Raw genomic sequence first — 19,060 nt, 5'->3', positions numbered from 1 at the left:
CATGACTTTGTAAATAAAATGGCTGAAATGTAATTTCATGTATATTTGGGGGCTTTTCAATGTCAATACTATTAACATTTTGGTCCCAATAATTCTTTGTTGTGGAGACTGTCCTATGCATTGTAGGATGTTTTCACCACTAGAAGATAGTAACATAATTCCCACCCACGGTTAAGACAACAAAAAATGTTTCTAGACATTGTCAGGTGTCTCTGGGGGCAAAATTCCAGCTGAAAACCTGTGGTCTAGGTAGACAGAGCCCTGGACACTCTCAAAGAGTTTCTTCCAGATGTAGTATAGGTTGTGAGTAGCTAAATAAATCATTCTGGAGGATCCACAGCAACCTGCATGGACCATGTCCTAGAACCAGATGGAATAAAGAAAAACAAATGCAATGGCAATGGATGCGAGGGAAGACCGATCATTCCCAGGAACCCAGCGGTGCACTCCCACAGATGCCTCCACGGCGTAGCTGCACTGGGGAAGAACTGATCCTGGAACACACCGGGAGACAGGCGCCGAGGTTCCAATCCTAGCTCTAACCCCTAAGAGCTCTTTACCTCTGGCAAGTCACTTGATTTTCTGGGCCTCAGTTTTCTTATTTGTAAGATGGAGATAATAACAGTACATACTACATAGGGTTACGATAGTATAATAATTAAATGTGTTAAAATTTGTAAAGTTCTGGCTCTTTACATAACTAAATGTCGAGTAAGTGGTGGCTTTTACATCTCCCGGAATTACATCCAAGTCAGAGGAGAGTGTGGCCCTCAATTATAACTAAATTTCTACCATCACATCAAATGAGGCTCACAATAGAAACTGAAATCCATAGTTGGTCTTTTTGCATCCAGTCTAACCGTTTCCGTCTCCGCCCCTCAACGTATCTTCATACCACCATGGTGGTCATCATTTTAAACCTCCAATCTGATCAGATAATGGCTTCCTCACTATCCATAGCCGTGGTCACACAGAGATGCCTCACGAGTTCAAGGCTACGTGGGGAAGGGCATGGCACGAGGGTCCACTGAGTGTCTGTGTAAGATTTTATCTAACAAATGATCTATGCTCCTAAAGCATCTTTGAAAATCGCTGGCCTACCACATGGAGATTCCACCAGATGGCAGTCAAGGGTTCCCCCACGAGAACGCTTGCCCATCCCTCCAGCGGCTGGGCACAAACAACCCCATGAGCCAGACAGCCACTGGTACACAGTGCATGTGCCCTTAACCTCATAGCTTTGCACACGCTATTTCATCTGCTTGGAAGGCCTCTCTCTATCTCTTACAGGTAAGAAGTCATTCAAGGGATCATTTTCCAGGAAACTTGCTCAGATTTGCATTTTTGAAAGAAACCCATGGACAGGAGGCCTCGTCAGACTTTGGTACTAGGGCATTCTTTATCAAGGCTGGGGATCCCTGTGTAAAATACACAGCTTCCCTAGCTGATCACATTCCCCCACCAAGTCCGGCCACAGCACTGGGTACTCCAAAGAAACAGACCACGGGATCCACCAACCTTAGGAAATCAACTTCTTGTTTTCTGTTCTTTCTTAATTCCCTGCTTACTCTTCCCAAAAGTCCCACTGATCTTCCCGCCCAGGATAGTGCCCTCAAGCAAGGGGCCTTTAAAACACCAGAGCCAGTCTCTGTTCTAGCATATAGTCAACTTCTGCTTTCACCTCTGCAACACAACTCTCCCCTGAAGCAAAAGGAGCACGGAGGCCTGGCTACCTGATGGAAAGAAAAAGAAAATGCACATCTAAAGTAAAACACAACTGCATCACGGTGAATCACCATTCCCCCGGCATGTGTAACTCAGTGAATCACAACTTCTTTCTTTAGACTTTTCTTGAGTAAGTTTAGATTAATTTTGCGGTCAGAAAAACACACTATTTAAAAATCGAAGTCCAATTGAGACACAACACGATGTTGCAGCACCATCATGTAAGTTAAACCACGGTACAGGCATATGACAGAAATCAGCCCCTTGTCCAGTAGCTGCCTTCTCCCGTTCGCATACCTTCAACACACTCATTCAGTGACGAAAAATACTATTTCCTCACGAGGGTCCCCATTCATTGCCTTTCATCGTGCATCGATGTTCATACCCTTCCAGTTCAATGCCACAAACCATCCGAGCAGCTCCTCCTCTGTCCCATTTGGCAGCCAGTCTCAGGACTGCTGCTGGTTTTCCATCTGTCAAACTCAATCTATCTTCAATATAGAGGCAGGGCCTGGAGAGTGGAATGAGCAAAGAACAACGAAGGCAGACTGGTTTTACTCTGGATTTGATTGACTTTGAAAGGAGAAGGAATACTAATAGTATGGAAAATTCCCTCGCAGGAACTTGCTCCCAGCTTTGCAAGAGTTTGGCTAGAAATGGGCTTCCAACCTGGGAGGTAACAACCCCATACAGTCAACAGCTTTTATAGTGTCTGCCCAGATACAAGGATTCCTCTTAACCCCGGCATGAGGGGAGTGAGGTAACAGTCATTTGGAACAATTCTGTATAGTGTGCCCATGATACTTGTTAGAGCAGATCAGTCCAAAGAGGATACCTGATCCAAGCTACCCAATCAGATGGACTAGAACATGCATGCATAAACCCCTTGAAAATGGACACCCAACTGAAATTGCCTCTCCCATTTCCTAGTTGTGTAACCTAGTTGGGTAAGACATTTAACCTCTCAATCTCTTTCTAAATCTGTAAAAACAATAGTTGAACTAATAATGTTTAAATTTCATTTTGCTCTTGCATTACGGTTTTCCGAATGAAGGTGGGTTATAGAGTCAGTGAGGCCTGGGTTTAAGATCATGCTCTGTCAGTCACCAATCTTACGACCTAGAAAAGTTCCTGGACTTCTTAAGTATCAGTTTAACCATCTGTAAAACGGGGATGATGATAGTGCCTACCTTGTTATTAAACGATATGATATACGTTAAGTACTTGAAACACAATCACATAGTAAAGCAGCTATGGCCTCTGGTTGCTACTATTACTGTTGCTATTTCTACATGGAACATAATTTGAAATTAAAAAGAAAAAAGGGAAGGAAACCAAGGTGAAAACTTTGTAATTGTTCAGTGAAAGAAATGTTTGAATAAGATCAAACCATTTGGCTCAACAACAGTGCAAAGAGGTGGGGGTAGGGCGGACCAAGAATCAATATGATTCTCCAGACATGTGAAAACGGACAGGATGTTTAATTATGGCCTGAGCAAAAAATTAACACTATTTGTCTGAAGCTCTAGCCCTCTCAGAACTAAAATAAAAATCTAATAACAAAGGGTATTCCAAATACAAATAGCATTGGGTAAAACCATAACTCCCTAAGGACTGACAAAGTCTATAAACTATTTAACTTGCAGAACCATGTTGAAGATGTATTTATGCCATTGTCTTTCTTTGTAACCTTGTCCTAGTGACATGTCCAATATCCATACACTTGGGATATTCCTTCCTTCTTATGTCAGGAACATCGTGCCCATAACCCCACCACCACACAAGATGGATTATCTCAGATCCAACTGATTTTCTCAATCCAGAAACGACCCTAACATCCCTAAAGGTGGTAACGCTTTAAAACCCTCAGAAGAATAAACTAGAATATCTATTATAGAATAGTTTTCCCTACATAGATGATAGGACCCGGCAGCAATACTGACGTAGATTTACTTAAGTATGCAGCCTTATCCCAATTCAGTTCTTTGGTGAGCCACATCATCGGATTGGGTACGATGCAATGAACTGAAAAAGGGTGAGACATATAAGACAAGTAAGAGAGAAAAAAATTAACACCAAGCAAACCAGTGTTGCATAATGTGGTGCAATATAATGCCAGCCTCAAAAAATGGAAAACCTCAGCAGTGGATGGGCTACCATTAGTGAAGGCTGTTGACCCGGGTACTACAGTCAGAACAAAGGTATCATTCTACCTGTAAATCTGAGAGCCATGTGTCACTAAAATTGACAGGGACAGGCAACACAGACAAAGTTATGACACGAAAGGGCATGTTGTGTCTGTCTCTCATGTAAAAGAACTTGCTGACTCTTTTATCATATGCATCATGTTTTTCACATCATTATTTGTAAAGATTTGCAGCTCTTGTTCCATTTTCTCAGCTTATATGTGCAAAGCAATATGTGCACTCATGACCCTTTCAGATGGTCACACCAGGAAATTGGCAAGCGTTTTCCCACTTGGGGGAGCCTAAGGATCTCCTAAGGAATGCAAGAACTAAATCATCCATTATCCCATATTCACCACTTGATATCAGTGCCCTAGAATTCCAAGTATGTTTAACGCAGTCCTGAATATCTTAGAACAAAATGAATCACTGTTGTCTCTCCCATTCAATTATCTTGGTACTACCAAGAGTTGTCATGTTGTGTGGCTGGCAGGACTTTTTCAAAGCCAACTGGTACTTTTGCAAGATGAATAAAGAAAAACAGAACATTTCAAATATTCTCTTCTTAGACAATATTCTCTCCACTGACGTACTTGCACATAAGCAGTGACTAAACACATACTTTTAGTTGACTGTGGAAAGTCACCTCCTGGAAGAAGTTAATGACTTGCTGACTAACAAAATGATAATTAAAGCATGTTTATTTCCCAAATTTGGGGTCATTCAGTTACTTTTATGTTTGTATTTTAAAGCCATATTCTTGTAAAACATCTAGAATGGCTATTTTCAGAATTTGGAACATAGAGGGTCCAACAGCCTTAGCATCCTGAAGTCATCGCAGAAACAGAGGCACGAGATTTAATTTAAATGGCCCTCACCATCTAGATGTCTAATCAAATATGTTGCCGGCTTGTCCCGTTAGATTTACAGATTTTCAAGGGGGTATTTGCTGATATAAGGTAGTGACATTAGAAGGGAGTTTGCCCAGAAGCTAACGTAGAAAGCCTGTAACTGAGATAAGCATTCCGTATCTTGCTTATCTGTGTGTTTTAAATAACTCCTCAAAATGCTTGGATGGGGGAGGCGGGTTCCTCTTTCTGTTTTATAAAATCCAGGAAACTGTCCCAAGGCACGTTGGCCATGTTTTTCCTTACAGATCAGCGCCTCACTGAACCCAGAGGGCCTGACTCTGTGATGAAAGCACAGAGCAGAGAGGGATTTTTATGAAGGAAGATGGCTCCACTTCATTACTGTCTTTCTCAGACTTCCATGTGCAAATGAAACACCTCAAGGTTTAAAATGGAGATTCCGATTCAGTAAATCTGAGCTGGGGCCTGAGAGTCTGCATTTCTAACAAGCTTTCCAGAGCTGCTGCTGCTGCTGCAGCTGATACATGGACCAACCTTGAGCAGCCAGGAATCCTCTCCTCGGTGAGACCCTAGTCTGTCCTGCCACTACTGAGCTTTGCCACTTTGGGCACATAAGGTAACTTCTCAGGGCTTTAGTTTCCTCCTCTATAAAACTAGACAAGGGAGGCCTGGGTTCAAGATCATGTTCTGTCAGTCACCAGTCTTACGACCTAGAAAAGTTCCTCTACTTCTTAAGGATCAGTTTCATCACCTGTAAAACGGGGATGATGATAGTACCTACCTCGTTATTAAATGATATAATACATGTTAAGTACTTAAAACACAACCACGAGAAATGGAGTCTCTCCACAAACTCAGGGCGTTAAAAAGAATGTGAACGAATAAATTTAAATGAAAGCATCCTGAAAAAAAGTTTGAGGAGCTACTCAATTAACAGTCTTTCAAACAGCATGCCATTGCTTCTGCTGTCAGTTGTGTGTCGCACTGAGCTTTCTGTTCTTCTGTTCTCCATCCCACTGCTGCTCTAGGTGCCTGCCCTCTAGCCAGGCTCCAGCTGACAGCCTGGCCTTCTAACAAAGGTATTTCTGAGTAGCCTCTGGACTATATTCTGAGGGGGGGGGAGCATAATCCTCCCGATAACCTTTCTTCCAAAGTCCCAGCTTCCATTAACATAATCTCAAGACACTAAGTTATTATTGAATTAAATTGTAGTGAGAACAAGAGGGCAATTTTTCATGTCTGTACAATTCATAATTTATAGGATTTTCTCTCTTAAAATTCACCTATGGATGCCTGCTTGTTTTATGCATGACAAAAGTGAGAGCCGGTAAAAATAAACTCCTTGCCCAATAGCACAAAAATAATAAGGGTTGGAAACAGTACTAGAAACAGTGTGTTTAATTCCCAGTTCAGTACGATTGCCTGTATTCCACGTCAGAGGAAATGTTCCTAAACTCTTCTTTTTCCTTCAAGCTCCTTGACAGTCACCTGTCGCCACTCTTGGCTTTGTGGCAGCAGATGGCAGTGGTGCCATGCGACCAAAGCAATGTTGAAGCAGAGGAAAGGAGAAAAGCCAGGGGAGTGACGGAGAAGAACTACCCATGGATGAAGGGGATGGGACTGAAATAAAGAAACTTGTGGCTTTTTCGCAGCAGGCCACTCCTTCTCTGTCTTCAGAGGAGACTCGGGAAAGAATAACTGAAATGCTCACTGGGCGACTGACGTGTTCCAGAGATGCAGTTATCTATTTTAATCCATTTTAAACAGGATATCTTTTTTAAAGTATACTGTCACAAATAAGGCCCTCTATAACTAGAGTAACTGCCTGCCACATGATTAGGAACAGCTTGGATCCAGGGTCCGTGATGGCATACAGCTCTAGAAAGAAGCCTGGAAGCATTTGAGCCTGCCAAGAGGCGAGATCTGGACCGAGGAGGAGGTATTGCTCATGAAAGGAGCCAGCCTGGATGCAGAATGATTAGCCACGAAAAAGTGGTCATGGGTACCAAGCAAAGAATGAATTATGGACTGGTGTGGAGAGAAATGGGCTCAGGGCAGATTTATTACGCTCCATTTCCACTCTGCTAGCTGGCTGCACAGAGTCTCAGAGGTACAGATTTACTCAGGATTGAAATTTTACAGCCAGGGATGCTATCTCAAATAATCTAATTTGGTGAGATGAGAAAATCATATCTCGTAAAATGATCACCCCTTTTCAAAAGCCCATATAAAAGTTTACAGGCTGCTGAGGTATCTAACCATAGAACAAGCTTCTATTATAGACGATATGGAGCCAACGGACTTAAAATTATTTTAATAAGAAACGCTACTACTCAGTATGTGCAGTTTGTTCTTTACAACCTGAACTTCATACATTTTTATAAGGTGTCTATTTATTGTTAGATTGAGGAGCTGCTGTGTTGCTGCTGCTCAGTCAAAGCTTTTTTCAGATAAAGGAATCTTGATCTGGGTGTGATACATTATATGATATTAAGATAGATGACACCAAACCCACATCCAGTGTCTCCTGCATAACATTCATGTCTTCCATGCAAATGTTAAAATAAATATATTCCCAATCATTGTGCAATGAGGTGCCCTTTTGGCCACTATATACGTAGGAGAAGAATGCCTCGGCAGGAAGGGACCTTGACTGTCCTCTATTGATTCCAGATGGAGGAGAAATGAAGTTCAAGAGCACAATAAAACCATGCCAAAGAAACTTCCTCAGGACTTGCATGTGGTGTTTTTCAGGAGAAAAGGAGAAAGGAGGAGAAAGGAGGAAGAAAGAGAGAGGAGTACAGTATTTCCAAATAATAGCAGCCATCATTTTCCAAGTACTCATTATGTTTCTGGTACAGAATAAGCACTTCATATATGTCATCGCATTGAGTCCTTGCAATCCTATGAGATATAAAATACCATGCCTATTTCACAGGAGAGGAATCTTTAGCTTGATAGGTTCATAATTTGTGCAAGGTCATATAGCAGGGACTCGGTCCGGATGTGTCAGATCACAAAGAACACAGTTTTATTCCAATATTAACTCCCAACACTGTTTCTCATCATCATTCTGGATTCCTGATTACCCAGGAGATTACTACCTGGAGGAAAAGGACTTCAGAAAACCTTGGAAGAGAAAACAGATTATGAATTACAGTATTTCAGACCTGACTATGACCCTGAAAATTGTCTGGAAAAGTCCTCCTTTTACCGAGAAGAAACAGCAAATGGTCACAGGACTAGTTTTGGTCACACAGCTAATTCACAGCAGGAGCAGGATTTCCTTCTCACCCCACCACTAGTGCTGCCAAAGGCAACACACCTCATTGGGCTGCTGAAGGAGTGATTTTCCCTTCTCTAATTTTGAGGATTTTTTTCCCCCAACTTACGCTCTTCACTATTTTCCCCTCTTCTCCTGAAATAGAATGAATGGGATAGGCAACTAGGAGGTGATTAGAATTGGAAAGGTAGGGTTGGGAGAAGAAACAATATTCTTATATTTTTCCTTTTAGTTCCTTAATTTGAGGATAAAAGTCATCCCAGGTATTTCTTTTGGGGGAAGAGTAATCGAATACTCAGTCAATAAACATTAGCTTTTACTATTTGCCAGATTCTCGAATACTCTTTAACTCAATGAATAAGCCAAGGGGTCTGCTCGCAAACAGCTTACAATCTAGTGAGAAAAATCAATACAAACCGATCATTACAATATAATATTGCAAGCACCGTACAGGAAACATGATATGAAAAGAAAAGATTATCAAAGACTTTAGCTCAAGTATGATGGGTTTGCAGGGCAGCCTGTGGGAAGTCAGCAAAGATGCAGAAAAACAACTGCAGAATTTTGGCTAAGAAGGGACACACTGGGATGCATGCCTTCGAGCTGTTAAATGAGAAGCTGTTATGGCACATAGTAGGTGCTCAGTAAGTGGTAATGTGCTTTAAAGGGTGGATAAAAAAAGATGAAGTAATTGTTCTTTCGTCTTTTAAGAAGTCCAGGAACACCTTCTCACCGACATTTTTTCTTGTATGTCCGCCTCCCTGCCTACTGTCACTCCTCAAATTATTTGATCAGTAATGCCAAGAAGGGGACAGATTGTAGTGATCAGCCAAGTTGAGCTCCTGTTCAATGTTGGGATTCTCTCTATGCTGTTTCTGGTGGCTGACTCTCTCATCGGCCGCGTACTTCAACTTGGAGCAAGCATGAAATGTCAAGGCCATCATCGGACAGTTTGAATCATTGGAAAGTTCTCTCTCCTATCGAGTTGAAATCTGCCTCCCTTCACCCCCACCCACTGAATGTGGTTGTGCCTGCTGGACCTTCAGGAAAATAAATTTACGTCTTTGTCTACGTGTCATCCACTCAAGCTGTCTACTTGCAGGCAGCTTCCATGTCTGTTCCAAGCCATCTTATCTGGCACCAGGTGTCAAGATACATGCCTTGCTGTTGCTAAAGGTGGTTAAGAAATGGCAGACTGGGGGTGGGGAGACTCACAAAGATTCTAAACGTGTCTTTCTGGGCTGTTTAGAGGGGCTTCAACCAGCACTGAAATCATGCTCCTAGTGCCCACTTTGCCCTGGTTAACAAGGCTAACAGAAACAAAGTGGGCTACACAGAGAAGCCTCTGGAGCGGTACGACCTGCCCGACTCAGCATAGGCCCCAGAGACCATTACAAATCCGTTCCATGGATGGCCTCTTAAACAAGCGTCATTATCATCCCTATGGAACAATTCCGATATTGCCTTCTCATTGTTTTTCCTAATGTTAGAAAACAAACTTGCAACGTGACCAGTAATTATCTCTTGAGACCTGTAGGGTCTGACATTGCTATCTCCCATATGCATAATTCCCTGTCACAATTTAATCAGCGTTATTTTCCAGGTAGGTATACCTTTTTGCCAGTTACCCACCTTCACCATTCCCTTCAGTTACCAGTGAGCCTTCCTTTACGTTGAGAAAAGAAGTTGACGTCTAGGAAGGCTGAGAGATGCTGAATGTAGAGACCTGTTATAACATGACCTTGCAATGAGGAGATGCTCAACTGTCAACTTTTATGCCACTGTACCCTCAATCCCTCTCTGAGGTTTTATAGATAACAAAGGGTTCTTTAACAAGGTAGTACACTATTCCTAGATTTTAAAATAATCAATGACAGAGTATTCGTAATATAATACTTAATAACTTATAATGTCATACTTATTCATTGTTTTATAGAGCAACACTGAAACATTCTATAATTTGCATTTTTAAATAGGTCTATTGAAGTACACACTCTGAAGACGCCAAATTGTTACACATGCACAGTAAACAATTTGTCTTGCTGTAACATCTAGATAATTCAGAAACATGATTTCAAGAAATCAAATATTTCCAAAGATCAGGTTGCCTTTTCCCCATGTCAGCCAAGAGTACATTATACAGTTCCTTGTCTAATGCAATGAAAGAGGGAGACAACAGATCTAAGAACCTGTGAAATTCTCAACAAATTTAAACCTTGCTTATGTAAGTCATACACAGGGAGGCAAGAAAGACTTCAAGGGTTTAAAAGGACTTAAAGGGGTCTCTCTGCCAGGACAGCGGCAGTCTGAATGTGAGCCATCACATCTGTACATTTGGCACAGTCACTTGGGTTTTTAGTTGGCAGCTGTGGAAAAGAGAAGACAGGAAGAGATCAGAGAGAAAGGAGCCTGTGTTTCCCACCATAAATCCACAAGGACAGGAGAAATGGCTGTTCTCAGGATAGAGAGAAGGGAGAAGCCTGGAGACATGAGAGGGAAGAGACACTGTTGACATTTAGTAGTTAATGGTGGTCTCTGTACCGGCCATACGCTCACTGCCATCTATGTGGTTATCACAACTACTGGGGTTGTCTGAAGCTGTGACTCATGAAAGCAGAGGCAAGCAAGCTCCAAGGAGTACTGGCCAGAGGACTTTATTGCAGCACAATCACCATCTGGGAGCCAGGGGGAAATTCTGGGTCCAGAAACTCACCTCCTACTTGACATTTAGTAGGGTTAGGTTTGGGCCCTGGAATCTGAATATCACAGGTGAGTTCACAGAGATACTGGGAGAGATGGTAGGTGGCCCACATCACCATGGAGCACCATGGTAGACTAAAGCCTGTGGGTAAAGGCCAGTGGGGCAGGCAGCGGGAGAAAAGTCTGGTTCTCTAGAATGCACATTTGACAGGCTCCACATGGGTGACTCAGAGCAGCTAAAGGAAGGAGAGTCCTGTGACTAATGCAGCATGGAGGAACTGAGCCCGGCATCTTTTACTGGCCTTTTACTGAGAGCCACAGTAATTCTGATGTGAATCCTGAGTTGAGAACTAGTGCTAATCTAGAGAACTAGTAATAATTTCCAAGTGCAGTCTATGAATCAACTGGGATACTTATAAAATATTTAGAAAAAATATTTAGAATACTGGGCCCTACCTCAACCTGGTGAGTCAGAAACTTCAAGGATGAATTCCAGGAATCTGCATTTTTTTTTGCAAGCTCTCCAGGGATTCTCTTACATGCTAAGGTCCAATAATGACTGTACTAGCAATGTCTGTGGGACCAGCCTGGTGACTAGACGCATGGGACACAAGGAGAAATCTATGAAAGAGAAATAAGACTAAGATTTCACCTTTCACGTTCTGTGTCTGGATGATTTTATTCCTATGAAAGTGAGATTGACCATTAAGAACCATACAGGTAGTGATTAGGTACATATGGACTTAAACTTTTTGATAATTCTGCAGGTAATTCACCAATTATGTTTGTAGCTTGCTAATTATTTTTCTGTTTAAATTCCAACACAGAAAATCCAGTTCAAGTATTAAAATAAATGCCTGTAAACCCCGGGTCACTATTAAACTACAATTCAGGTGCCTGAGAAGAGACTGTCCTTGAATGAGTCCACCCTGCTTACACAGACCCTGGTTACATAATCCTGCTTACTCTCTGTTTTGGGTCACTTCCAAGCATTCCAGATTTATACATGCGTACCCAGTTCATGAAGCATATTCATACAGACGCTACATTTTAAGCTATATTTAAATACCACTTGGTCTTTCCAAAAATTCTAGAGCCCAGGTTGTACATTTTATTATTAAATATTTGCCTGCATTTTACATGGTTACAAATTTTCAAGAATCCTTGTATTGCTTATAATTCCATACTTCTAGTCTCCCTTTCATTCCATTGTTCTCCTAAGCAAGGAAAGGTAGATAAGAACAATATACAGAGGGTGCCAAAAAATGTATACACATTTTAAGAAAGGAAAAAACTGTATTAAAATTGTAATACAGTGAATGATGCTAGCATTTGATTAACTCCATCTTTTGAGTGAACGTCATACTATACATTGCTACTGTAATTCAATTCAACTTCGAAGAGTAATACATAGATAACATCTTTTAAAATGTTTACATTTTTTGGGCACCCCCGGTATAATTGAAAATACACAGTAAATGTGACACTGAAGGCTCAAAAATCAGAGTTTCAAAAGTTCTCTTGGCTAAGAAATCAGTGTACCTATGAGGTATTCAATGTTAATTATTAAACTATATAATATCTAAGGATGGCTACTGTATGAATACTATAGGTACCAAAAACTTCAAAAACTTTGCTAAATATGTTATGTGTATTATCTCAATTTACCTGACAACAATCCTATCAAAAGTACACTCATTGTCTTTTAGACTTGAGAAACTAAGACACAGAGAGGTTGGGTAACTAGATCAAAATCACACAGCTAATCAGTAGAAGACCTGGAATTTGCATCCACAAAGTCTGACTCCAGACCCTGAACTCAACCATTAGGCTGTACAATTTCCACCTTCCATAGGGCAACACATGCAGGGAATGAGAGGTGTTTAATCATCAGCATTGCCAGATATTATTTAAGACCACGTGCAATGACCAATTGATTTAAATATTTCGTATATATAAAATCAAAATACCTGTATTCATATACAAGTATGTTTACTTGTACACAAATAATGGCATTTTACGCTTTGTAGTCTTATACTCAGCATTATATATTTTTTATAACATATAAGGTAATACCTCTCCCAAAGTCTTTGAGGAAAAGTTTTCCCACCTCTGAAGTATCAAATCTAAGGCCATCATAGAGTCTACACAATTTCTATAGGAAGTTTATATTTTAGTGTTAATACCAGTAGAAGTTTTGTACCCTTACTTTGTAATGTTCAATTTCCCTAGGTTCAAATTTTAAATAATCTAAATTCTCTGATTCTTATTTTTCTAATGTATCAATAAGGATTTTGCACAAAGATCCCTTTTAACCCTAAAGATACGATTTTCTTTGGCTGAATAGTAGTCATTTCCATATCCCTAGCTAATAATTCACAGAAGTAGCAACCTATTAAACCTGAGATGAATTAGAATCTGAACCTGGTCTGCAGCTAGTATAAACTGACCAAAAGCCTAAGCCTCTAGACTCTGAAAGCCTTATGACATAGAGTAACAAGCAGACTGACATCTTTAACTAATAAACATCAAAAATCACAGCTCTCTGTGGAATTTTACACAATCTTAACATGAGTATATTGAAGCAAAGATTTAAAAAGAATTAGCAAATCATCTCTAACAATGAGACTTTTCTTAGTGTAGCTCAAATGTTTTTTAGAATTTTATAACATTTCCTTAATTGTGTTGTTAAAAAGAGCACACATCACAATATAGAAAATAAACTTTAGAGAAGATATCATTGAGAAATACTTTTTCTGGTCAAAGAGTAAATAATGCAGAAATGGAATATTTCATTCCAAGAGAAAGGGGTGAGCAATAGTACCCACCCGCAGTTCTTTCCCATGCAAAGGACATAACAGCCACCGATATTCATGATTACGTATCTATGCCAGCCCACTGTAATTACTGATCACCCTTTTTATTTATTTTCAGATGCATCCAGAAAAAAAGGGGGGGGGATGTGGGCCCTCAGTTAATATTGGTTATGTTCATTTATCCAATCTTTGCTTTGCTGATATAATGGCAGCATAATAGCATAATGGCTATTCCAGAATCTCAGCCAAAAAGAGAAAAAGTTGATCAGCATTAGCCTCCATAGGACAGGATGTCTCTCTCTGTGTGCTTTTTTTAAAATTCCATTTCCCATTATAAACTCAGAAATGTAAATGATTAGCACGTTCATAGTTATTTCCGAAATAAAATGCAGTCTTAGACCTATGAATTTCAAGCCTCTCTAGTTGTTGAGGATAGAACTAATCTTTTATTAAAGAGCTAGTCATTTTTCATAAAGTAGATATAAAAGCCTGGTCATCTTTTTGTATCAGTGTATATGTGTTTTAATCCATCTCTGCTATTTAGGAGATTATAGAGTTGATGTGGCACCAAATGAATCACAAATAAAGGGTGATGGGTTTTTATTAATATATACACCTTCTTCTGTAGTTTTCCACTGACTTTCGAAAAGATATATTCATAGATTTGTTTTCAAATGGATTATACTGTACTGAATATCTTGAAGCTGAACAGGGGATAGGCGAGTGTTAACTTGCCTAAGGCAAGATGACCATAAGTGATTCAGGGACCGAAACTGTAATAGAATGATTAGCGTGATAAACAACCACCACTGTTTTCTGGACAACCATGGTGTGCACAGTACCCCACTGCTGGCTCTTACAAATCCTTCACGACAACCCAGGCAACCCATCTCACAGATCAACAAGTCAATGAAATAGGTAAGGAGCAAAGCCAGGGTTTGAGTCAGCACAATGCTATGTTCCTAACCACCACTCCACCCTGCTTTTACAGACCAGATGCTATAGTTTTCCACCCAGGCTGGGAATTAGAATCACATAGGGAGATTTTAAAAATACTCTAAATCAAATCATTCCCTCAAGATGAGCTAAGAACATGACTATTTCTTCTAAAGTGCCTAAAATGATTTTAATGTGAATCCAGGGTTGAAAACAACTGGATTCACAAATGCCAAGTAGTTGTTTTTGAAAGAAACAGTAGTCTTGCTCCAAGAAGTGCTGGAACAACAAAAGCTCAAATTGTTTATCTAGAACAGAAACACTAGATGGGGGCACACACCAACACCAGCACCAGCAAGCGGGCCTTGCTTCCTTCTCAGCCTGCGCCTTCTGCCCTATGTGAAGATCCCACATGGCCTCTGAGTGCGGAAGCAGACCCAGGAAGCTGTCTAATCCACACCCTCCGTCCACAAGTGAGAAGCCCAGAAAAGAAACAGCTTTGCCCAATGTCTTATGCCAGCAGTAAAGGCAGAATGAGAGCTGGAGTCTCCAGCGCCCTAGTTCAGTGCTCCTTTCACAGAAAAAAAAAAATTGGAAGCAGTAGGAAAACAGTTGGGGCAGGGAGACAGCCCACGCATGTGAAGAGAATTTCAAGAACCAGAGAGAGCAAAGGAAAGAAAAAGTCATAATAGAGTGAGAAAAGAGAACAGCCACAATCTGAAAATAAAGGGGAAATTAGAAGGAATTATAACAAAGCAATAGAACTGGCCAGAGAAAACTACAATAGAGAGAATTAGATGTTGCAATACTATGTCAGCAAAGCAAGGGGAAAATACAAGGGAATCACCACATCTTCCATTTAGCGTTGGGAAGCGTGTCAAAGCCTAAAGCACATGCAAAATAGAAAGTAATATCAAAGCAAACACTTACTATAGGAAAATCACCTGGCACAAAGGCAGAGGCAGCCAGAAAATCCCAAACCTGTGCAGTATCATCCACTACCTTGCCACTCAAAGTGTAGTGTGTGGATCACCTTGGAACTTGTTAGAAACGCAGTATCCTGGGCCTCGTCCCGGACCTGCTGACCCAGAATCTGCATTTTAATAAGCTCTCCTCATGATTTCGATGTATATACAAGTTTAAGAAGGCCTGGATAGACGACAAGAACAGAATTGAGGAGTTAAAACAAAGAGCTATTACAAGCAGCTGGGGACAGAGAATTAGGTAGAATTCAATCCAATTAAATGATTTGTTAATGCCCCACGATATGTTAGGCCCTGAGCTGGATATTTCTGGAAATGAATTCCCGAGGTTAGGTGTGTTGGTACAGTGCCCTTAGGGTAGAATATAGAAAACACGTATGTATGAGGAAGACCTGACTTGTGCTCCAAGAGCAGATCAAGCACAATGGTTTAGAGAAGCAAAAACTGAGTTCACAGGCAGATCAGCAAGCCATGTAGCAATTGGACTGAGTCTCTGACAGCAGAAATGGTTATGGGAAAGCGGGAGAGCCTGTTTCAGGCAGAGGGAACAGCATACGCAAAGATGCAGAGCTCAGAGCCCTGCTGTGTTAAAGGAGCACTACCTTCAGCCTAGAGCCGTGTTTTTTGAATTGTTTCAAGAAGTCTCATGACTGATGATGCCTCAGAGACTAAGAGTAGGGAGGAGAGGCTGAAGGGATTTCTGGGGCCCTATTTCAACCATACAATACTATATTTTAACAATGGATTTCCACCATTGAAAAATAAAATTTGAAACATATCACTAATCCAATGCATAGGCACTTCTATAGTTATTACCTACAGCTGTGCCTGGCATGTAGCAGGCATTCAACTATCCATTGAATAAATTAACAAATGAGTCAATCAATCTATAAAATCAAAGTAAAAAATGTGGAGCTGCTTTGGGGCTGGACTGCACAGGGTCTTAAAGTTCAGAGGAGTGGTTTACATGGCATTTGGTAGGGCACTGGGGAAAAGTTTATTAGCCAGTTGACTGAGCTTGGCTCTGCTTTAAGAAGCTTATTCTGCAAACCAAGTGTAAATGGGTTGGAAATGAGAAGAGACGACTTGGGAAACTAGTCAGGAAGACATCATGGTAGTCTCTAAAAAGACATAAGAGTCTGAATAAAGACATCACCACGGGAATCAAAAGATGGAAAAGCAGGCATCATGAGAAACCGTGGAAATGGAGTCTCTGGGATTTACCTGTGAATTATATGTGGAAAGCAAAGATATTGGGAACATCCTGGGTGACTGGGAGAAACATAAAGTAATGTTTCTCCTTCCCTGTTCGTGGAAGGAGAAAAATGTTGATAAGAGTTCAGATTCCCTAGATTTGAATCACCTAAGAGTAATGTAAAGCCATCTGGTAGGTGGTTCAAAAATGTCAATATGAAATTTAGGAGGGAAGGTAGAGATAGAGGTGTTACTTTAAGAATATAATCTGGCACTAATAAAAGGACACCATTGAATAAAAAGCAACATGCAAAAAGGAGATCATCTATAAAACAAAGAGAAATCTGCATAATAAAAATAAAGTAGGATAAAAAGACCCTTTGAGACTCATGGGGAACAGCTACAGGAGTGAGGGAAGTACCATGTTTCCCCGAAAGTAAGACCAGGTCTTATATTGAGGTTTTCTCCAAAAGACATATTAGGGCTTATGTTCAGGGGATGTCATCCTGAAAAATCATGCTAGGGCTTATTTTCCGGTTAGGTCTTATTTTCAGGGAAACGCGGTAGCAAAATAGAGATAGTGAAATGGTGGGGTGGGGGGGTGTCACAATAAAACCCAGAAGCAAATAAAAAGCAGTGGAAAATTGAGATAAACACGCTCATTGTTCTTTAGATCTTTGAAGACACAGGATTTTATAGGAACAGCAAAAACCAAAATTTGCTCTTTTATATGTTAAAGATTTTCACAAATGAAGCAGTCACTCCTGAGAGAAGTAAACTAATTGCTTGTATTCTTTAAATAAAAATTGTTGCGGTTAAAAAATCAAGCAATGGTATCTTCAAACTCAGCTAGAAGAAAAAAAATCTGAAGTGGAGGAGGGTAGTTCAAGGATTTAAGATTCTTTTCTCTTCCATCGTGAAAGCTCCACACAGCATTATTCAATGTAGACATCTCACTTTTGGAATTGTGTTTGTTTTGCAGGATTTTTTTTTTTTTTTTCTCTTTCTGATCCAGGTCACTCGCCTGAGAAAAGGAATGCTGAGAAAACCTGATATACTTTGATAGATCTTCATACAATAGTTACACTTTGTAAAGTTATCCTCCAACTGCTGACAGGTCTCACTAATTGGCCATGTTTGGGTGACAAGTAGTAATGACGTTCCTTCTCTGGTTTGACTGTAGAGGAGACACCTCCCTTGGCTTCCTTTCTGCCTCTGTTCAAGAGGGATACATTAAGCTCACTGTTCTCTTTTTTTGCTCTGTGAATCTGTATATTGGCAAAATGCTATAAAATATCAACATTGTTTTCTTTACTATAGGTGCTACTCAGTGGTTGTTAAACTTCTATAAAGAGATCATTACTTACGTAATGTAAAATAACAGAATGCAAATGAAGTACATATGGAATGATACTGCAAAACGTTTATATCACTAGGATGATTCCAGAGAGGACAGTAATTTTTCCTTTGTTAGGAGAATTCACCTTCTCAAAAGCATTTTCACTACAAATGCATTCAAGAGAGGTCAAGGAGAGCTACAAGAATAGCTATTTGATTTGTGGTTTTCATTCCAAGCTTCCTCAAATCACTTGGAAATGAGCAGGAATGTAAATTATAAATCCACAAATGCTTGATTTATGGGAATATAGAATCTGAACTACAACCAACACTTCGATCATATAAACTTTTTTTTTCCCCACCTTAAAAACCTCAAGCAACAACAGCACTTGCAATGCAGTATTTGCATTCTATTAAGGGCATTTATCTATTACAAGAATGGGGTGGCACATACTCAATACACATATGGCATCAAAATAAAATGAAATGACTCTGAAAACCGGTGAAATCGGGCCCTGAAATATTTAAGGGAACTGTTTCAAGCCAAAACCTTTAACTTTATCTAAGATGTAGCTTACTGACTTTATGAAAAGCTTTTCTTTTTAATTTGATAAATGCATTTCCTACAGCTTCTTACGTTGTTCTGAAGCTGCCAGTTTCCAAGCTTTAGGGTGGACTCTATGAAGCAAATGTTTTTTCTCTTCTTTTTGAGCATCTTTTGCTATATCTTAACAAAGTTGCATTCACCTTGGTGCGATGTTCCTGAGCAAAGCAAAACCAGAAAGACAGCAAACCACATCTCTATGAAAATGAAGAGACATACTCTAAGCCAAGAACTGAGAGCATTCCAAAACTCTGTTTATTTTGTACCCATGAGGGCCGGGGGTTTGATGGCAATTTATTTTCCTTGAAGGACCACAACACTCCCCATATCCAGGTTCACCATAAAAAACTGTTTGTCCTCCAGAGCCTGGGAAAGCATTCGGGGAAGCATCGTCCTGCCAGCCCTCCCCACCAGCCCCCGCAAATA

General features: G+C 40.4%; 1 protein-coding gene across 1 annotated transcript in view; it reads right to left on the bottom strand.

Annotated features, from left to right (window-relative positions):
* Nucleotides 1-18,684, bottom strand: part of ZNF385B (zinc finger protein 385B) — a 372,557-nt gene extending 353,873 nt beyond the window's left edge. The window contains 1 exon segment of the mRNA XM_033112713.1: nt 18,668-18,684. The gene's annotated coding sequence lies outside the window, so the exon portion shown is untranslated.
* Between the last annotated feature and the right edge of the window lie 376 nt (nt 18,685-19,060).

This window comes from Rhinolophus ferrumequinum, chromosome 8, assembly GCF_004115265.2.
Source record: "Rhinolophus ferrumequinum isolate MPI-CBG mRhiFer1 chromosome 8, mRhiFer1_v1.p, whole genome shotgun sequence".
Classification (NCBI taxonomy): domain Eukaryota; kingdom Metazoa; phylum Chordata; class Mammalia; order Chiroptera; family Rhinolophidae; genus Rhinolophus; species Rhinolophus ferrumequinum.
The sequence above is the reverse complement of the archived record's forward strand: the minus strand, read 5'-3'. Positions and strand labels throughout refer to the sequence as shown.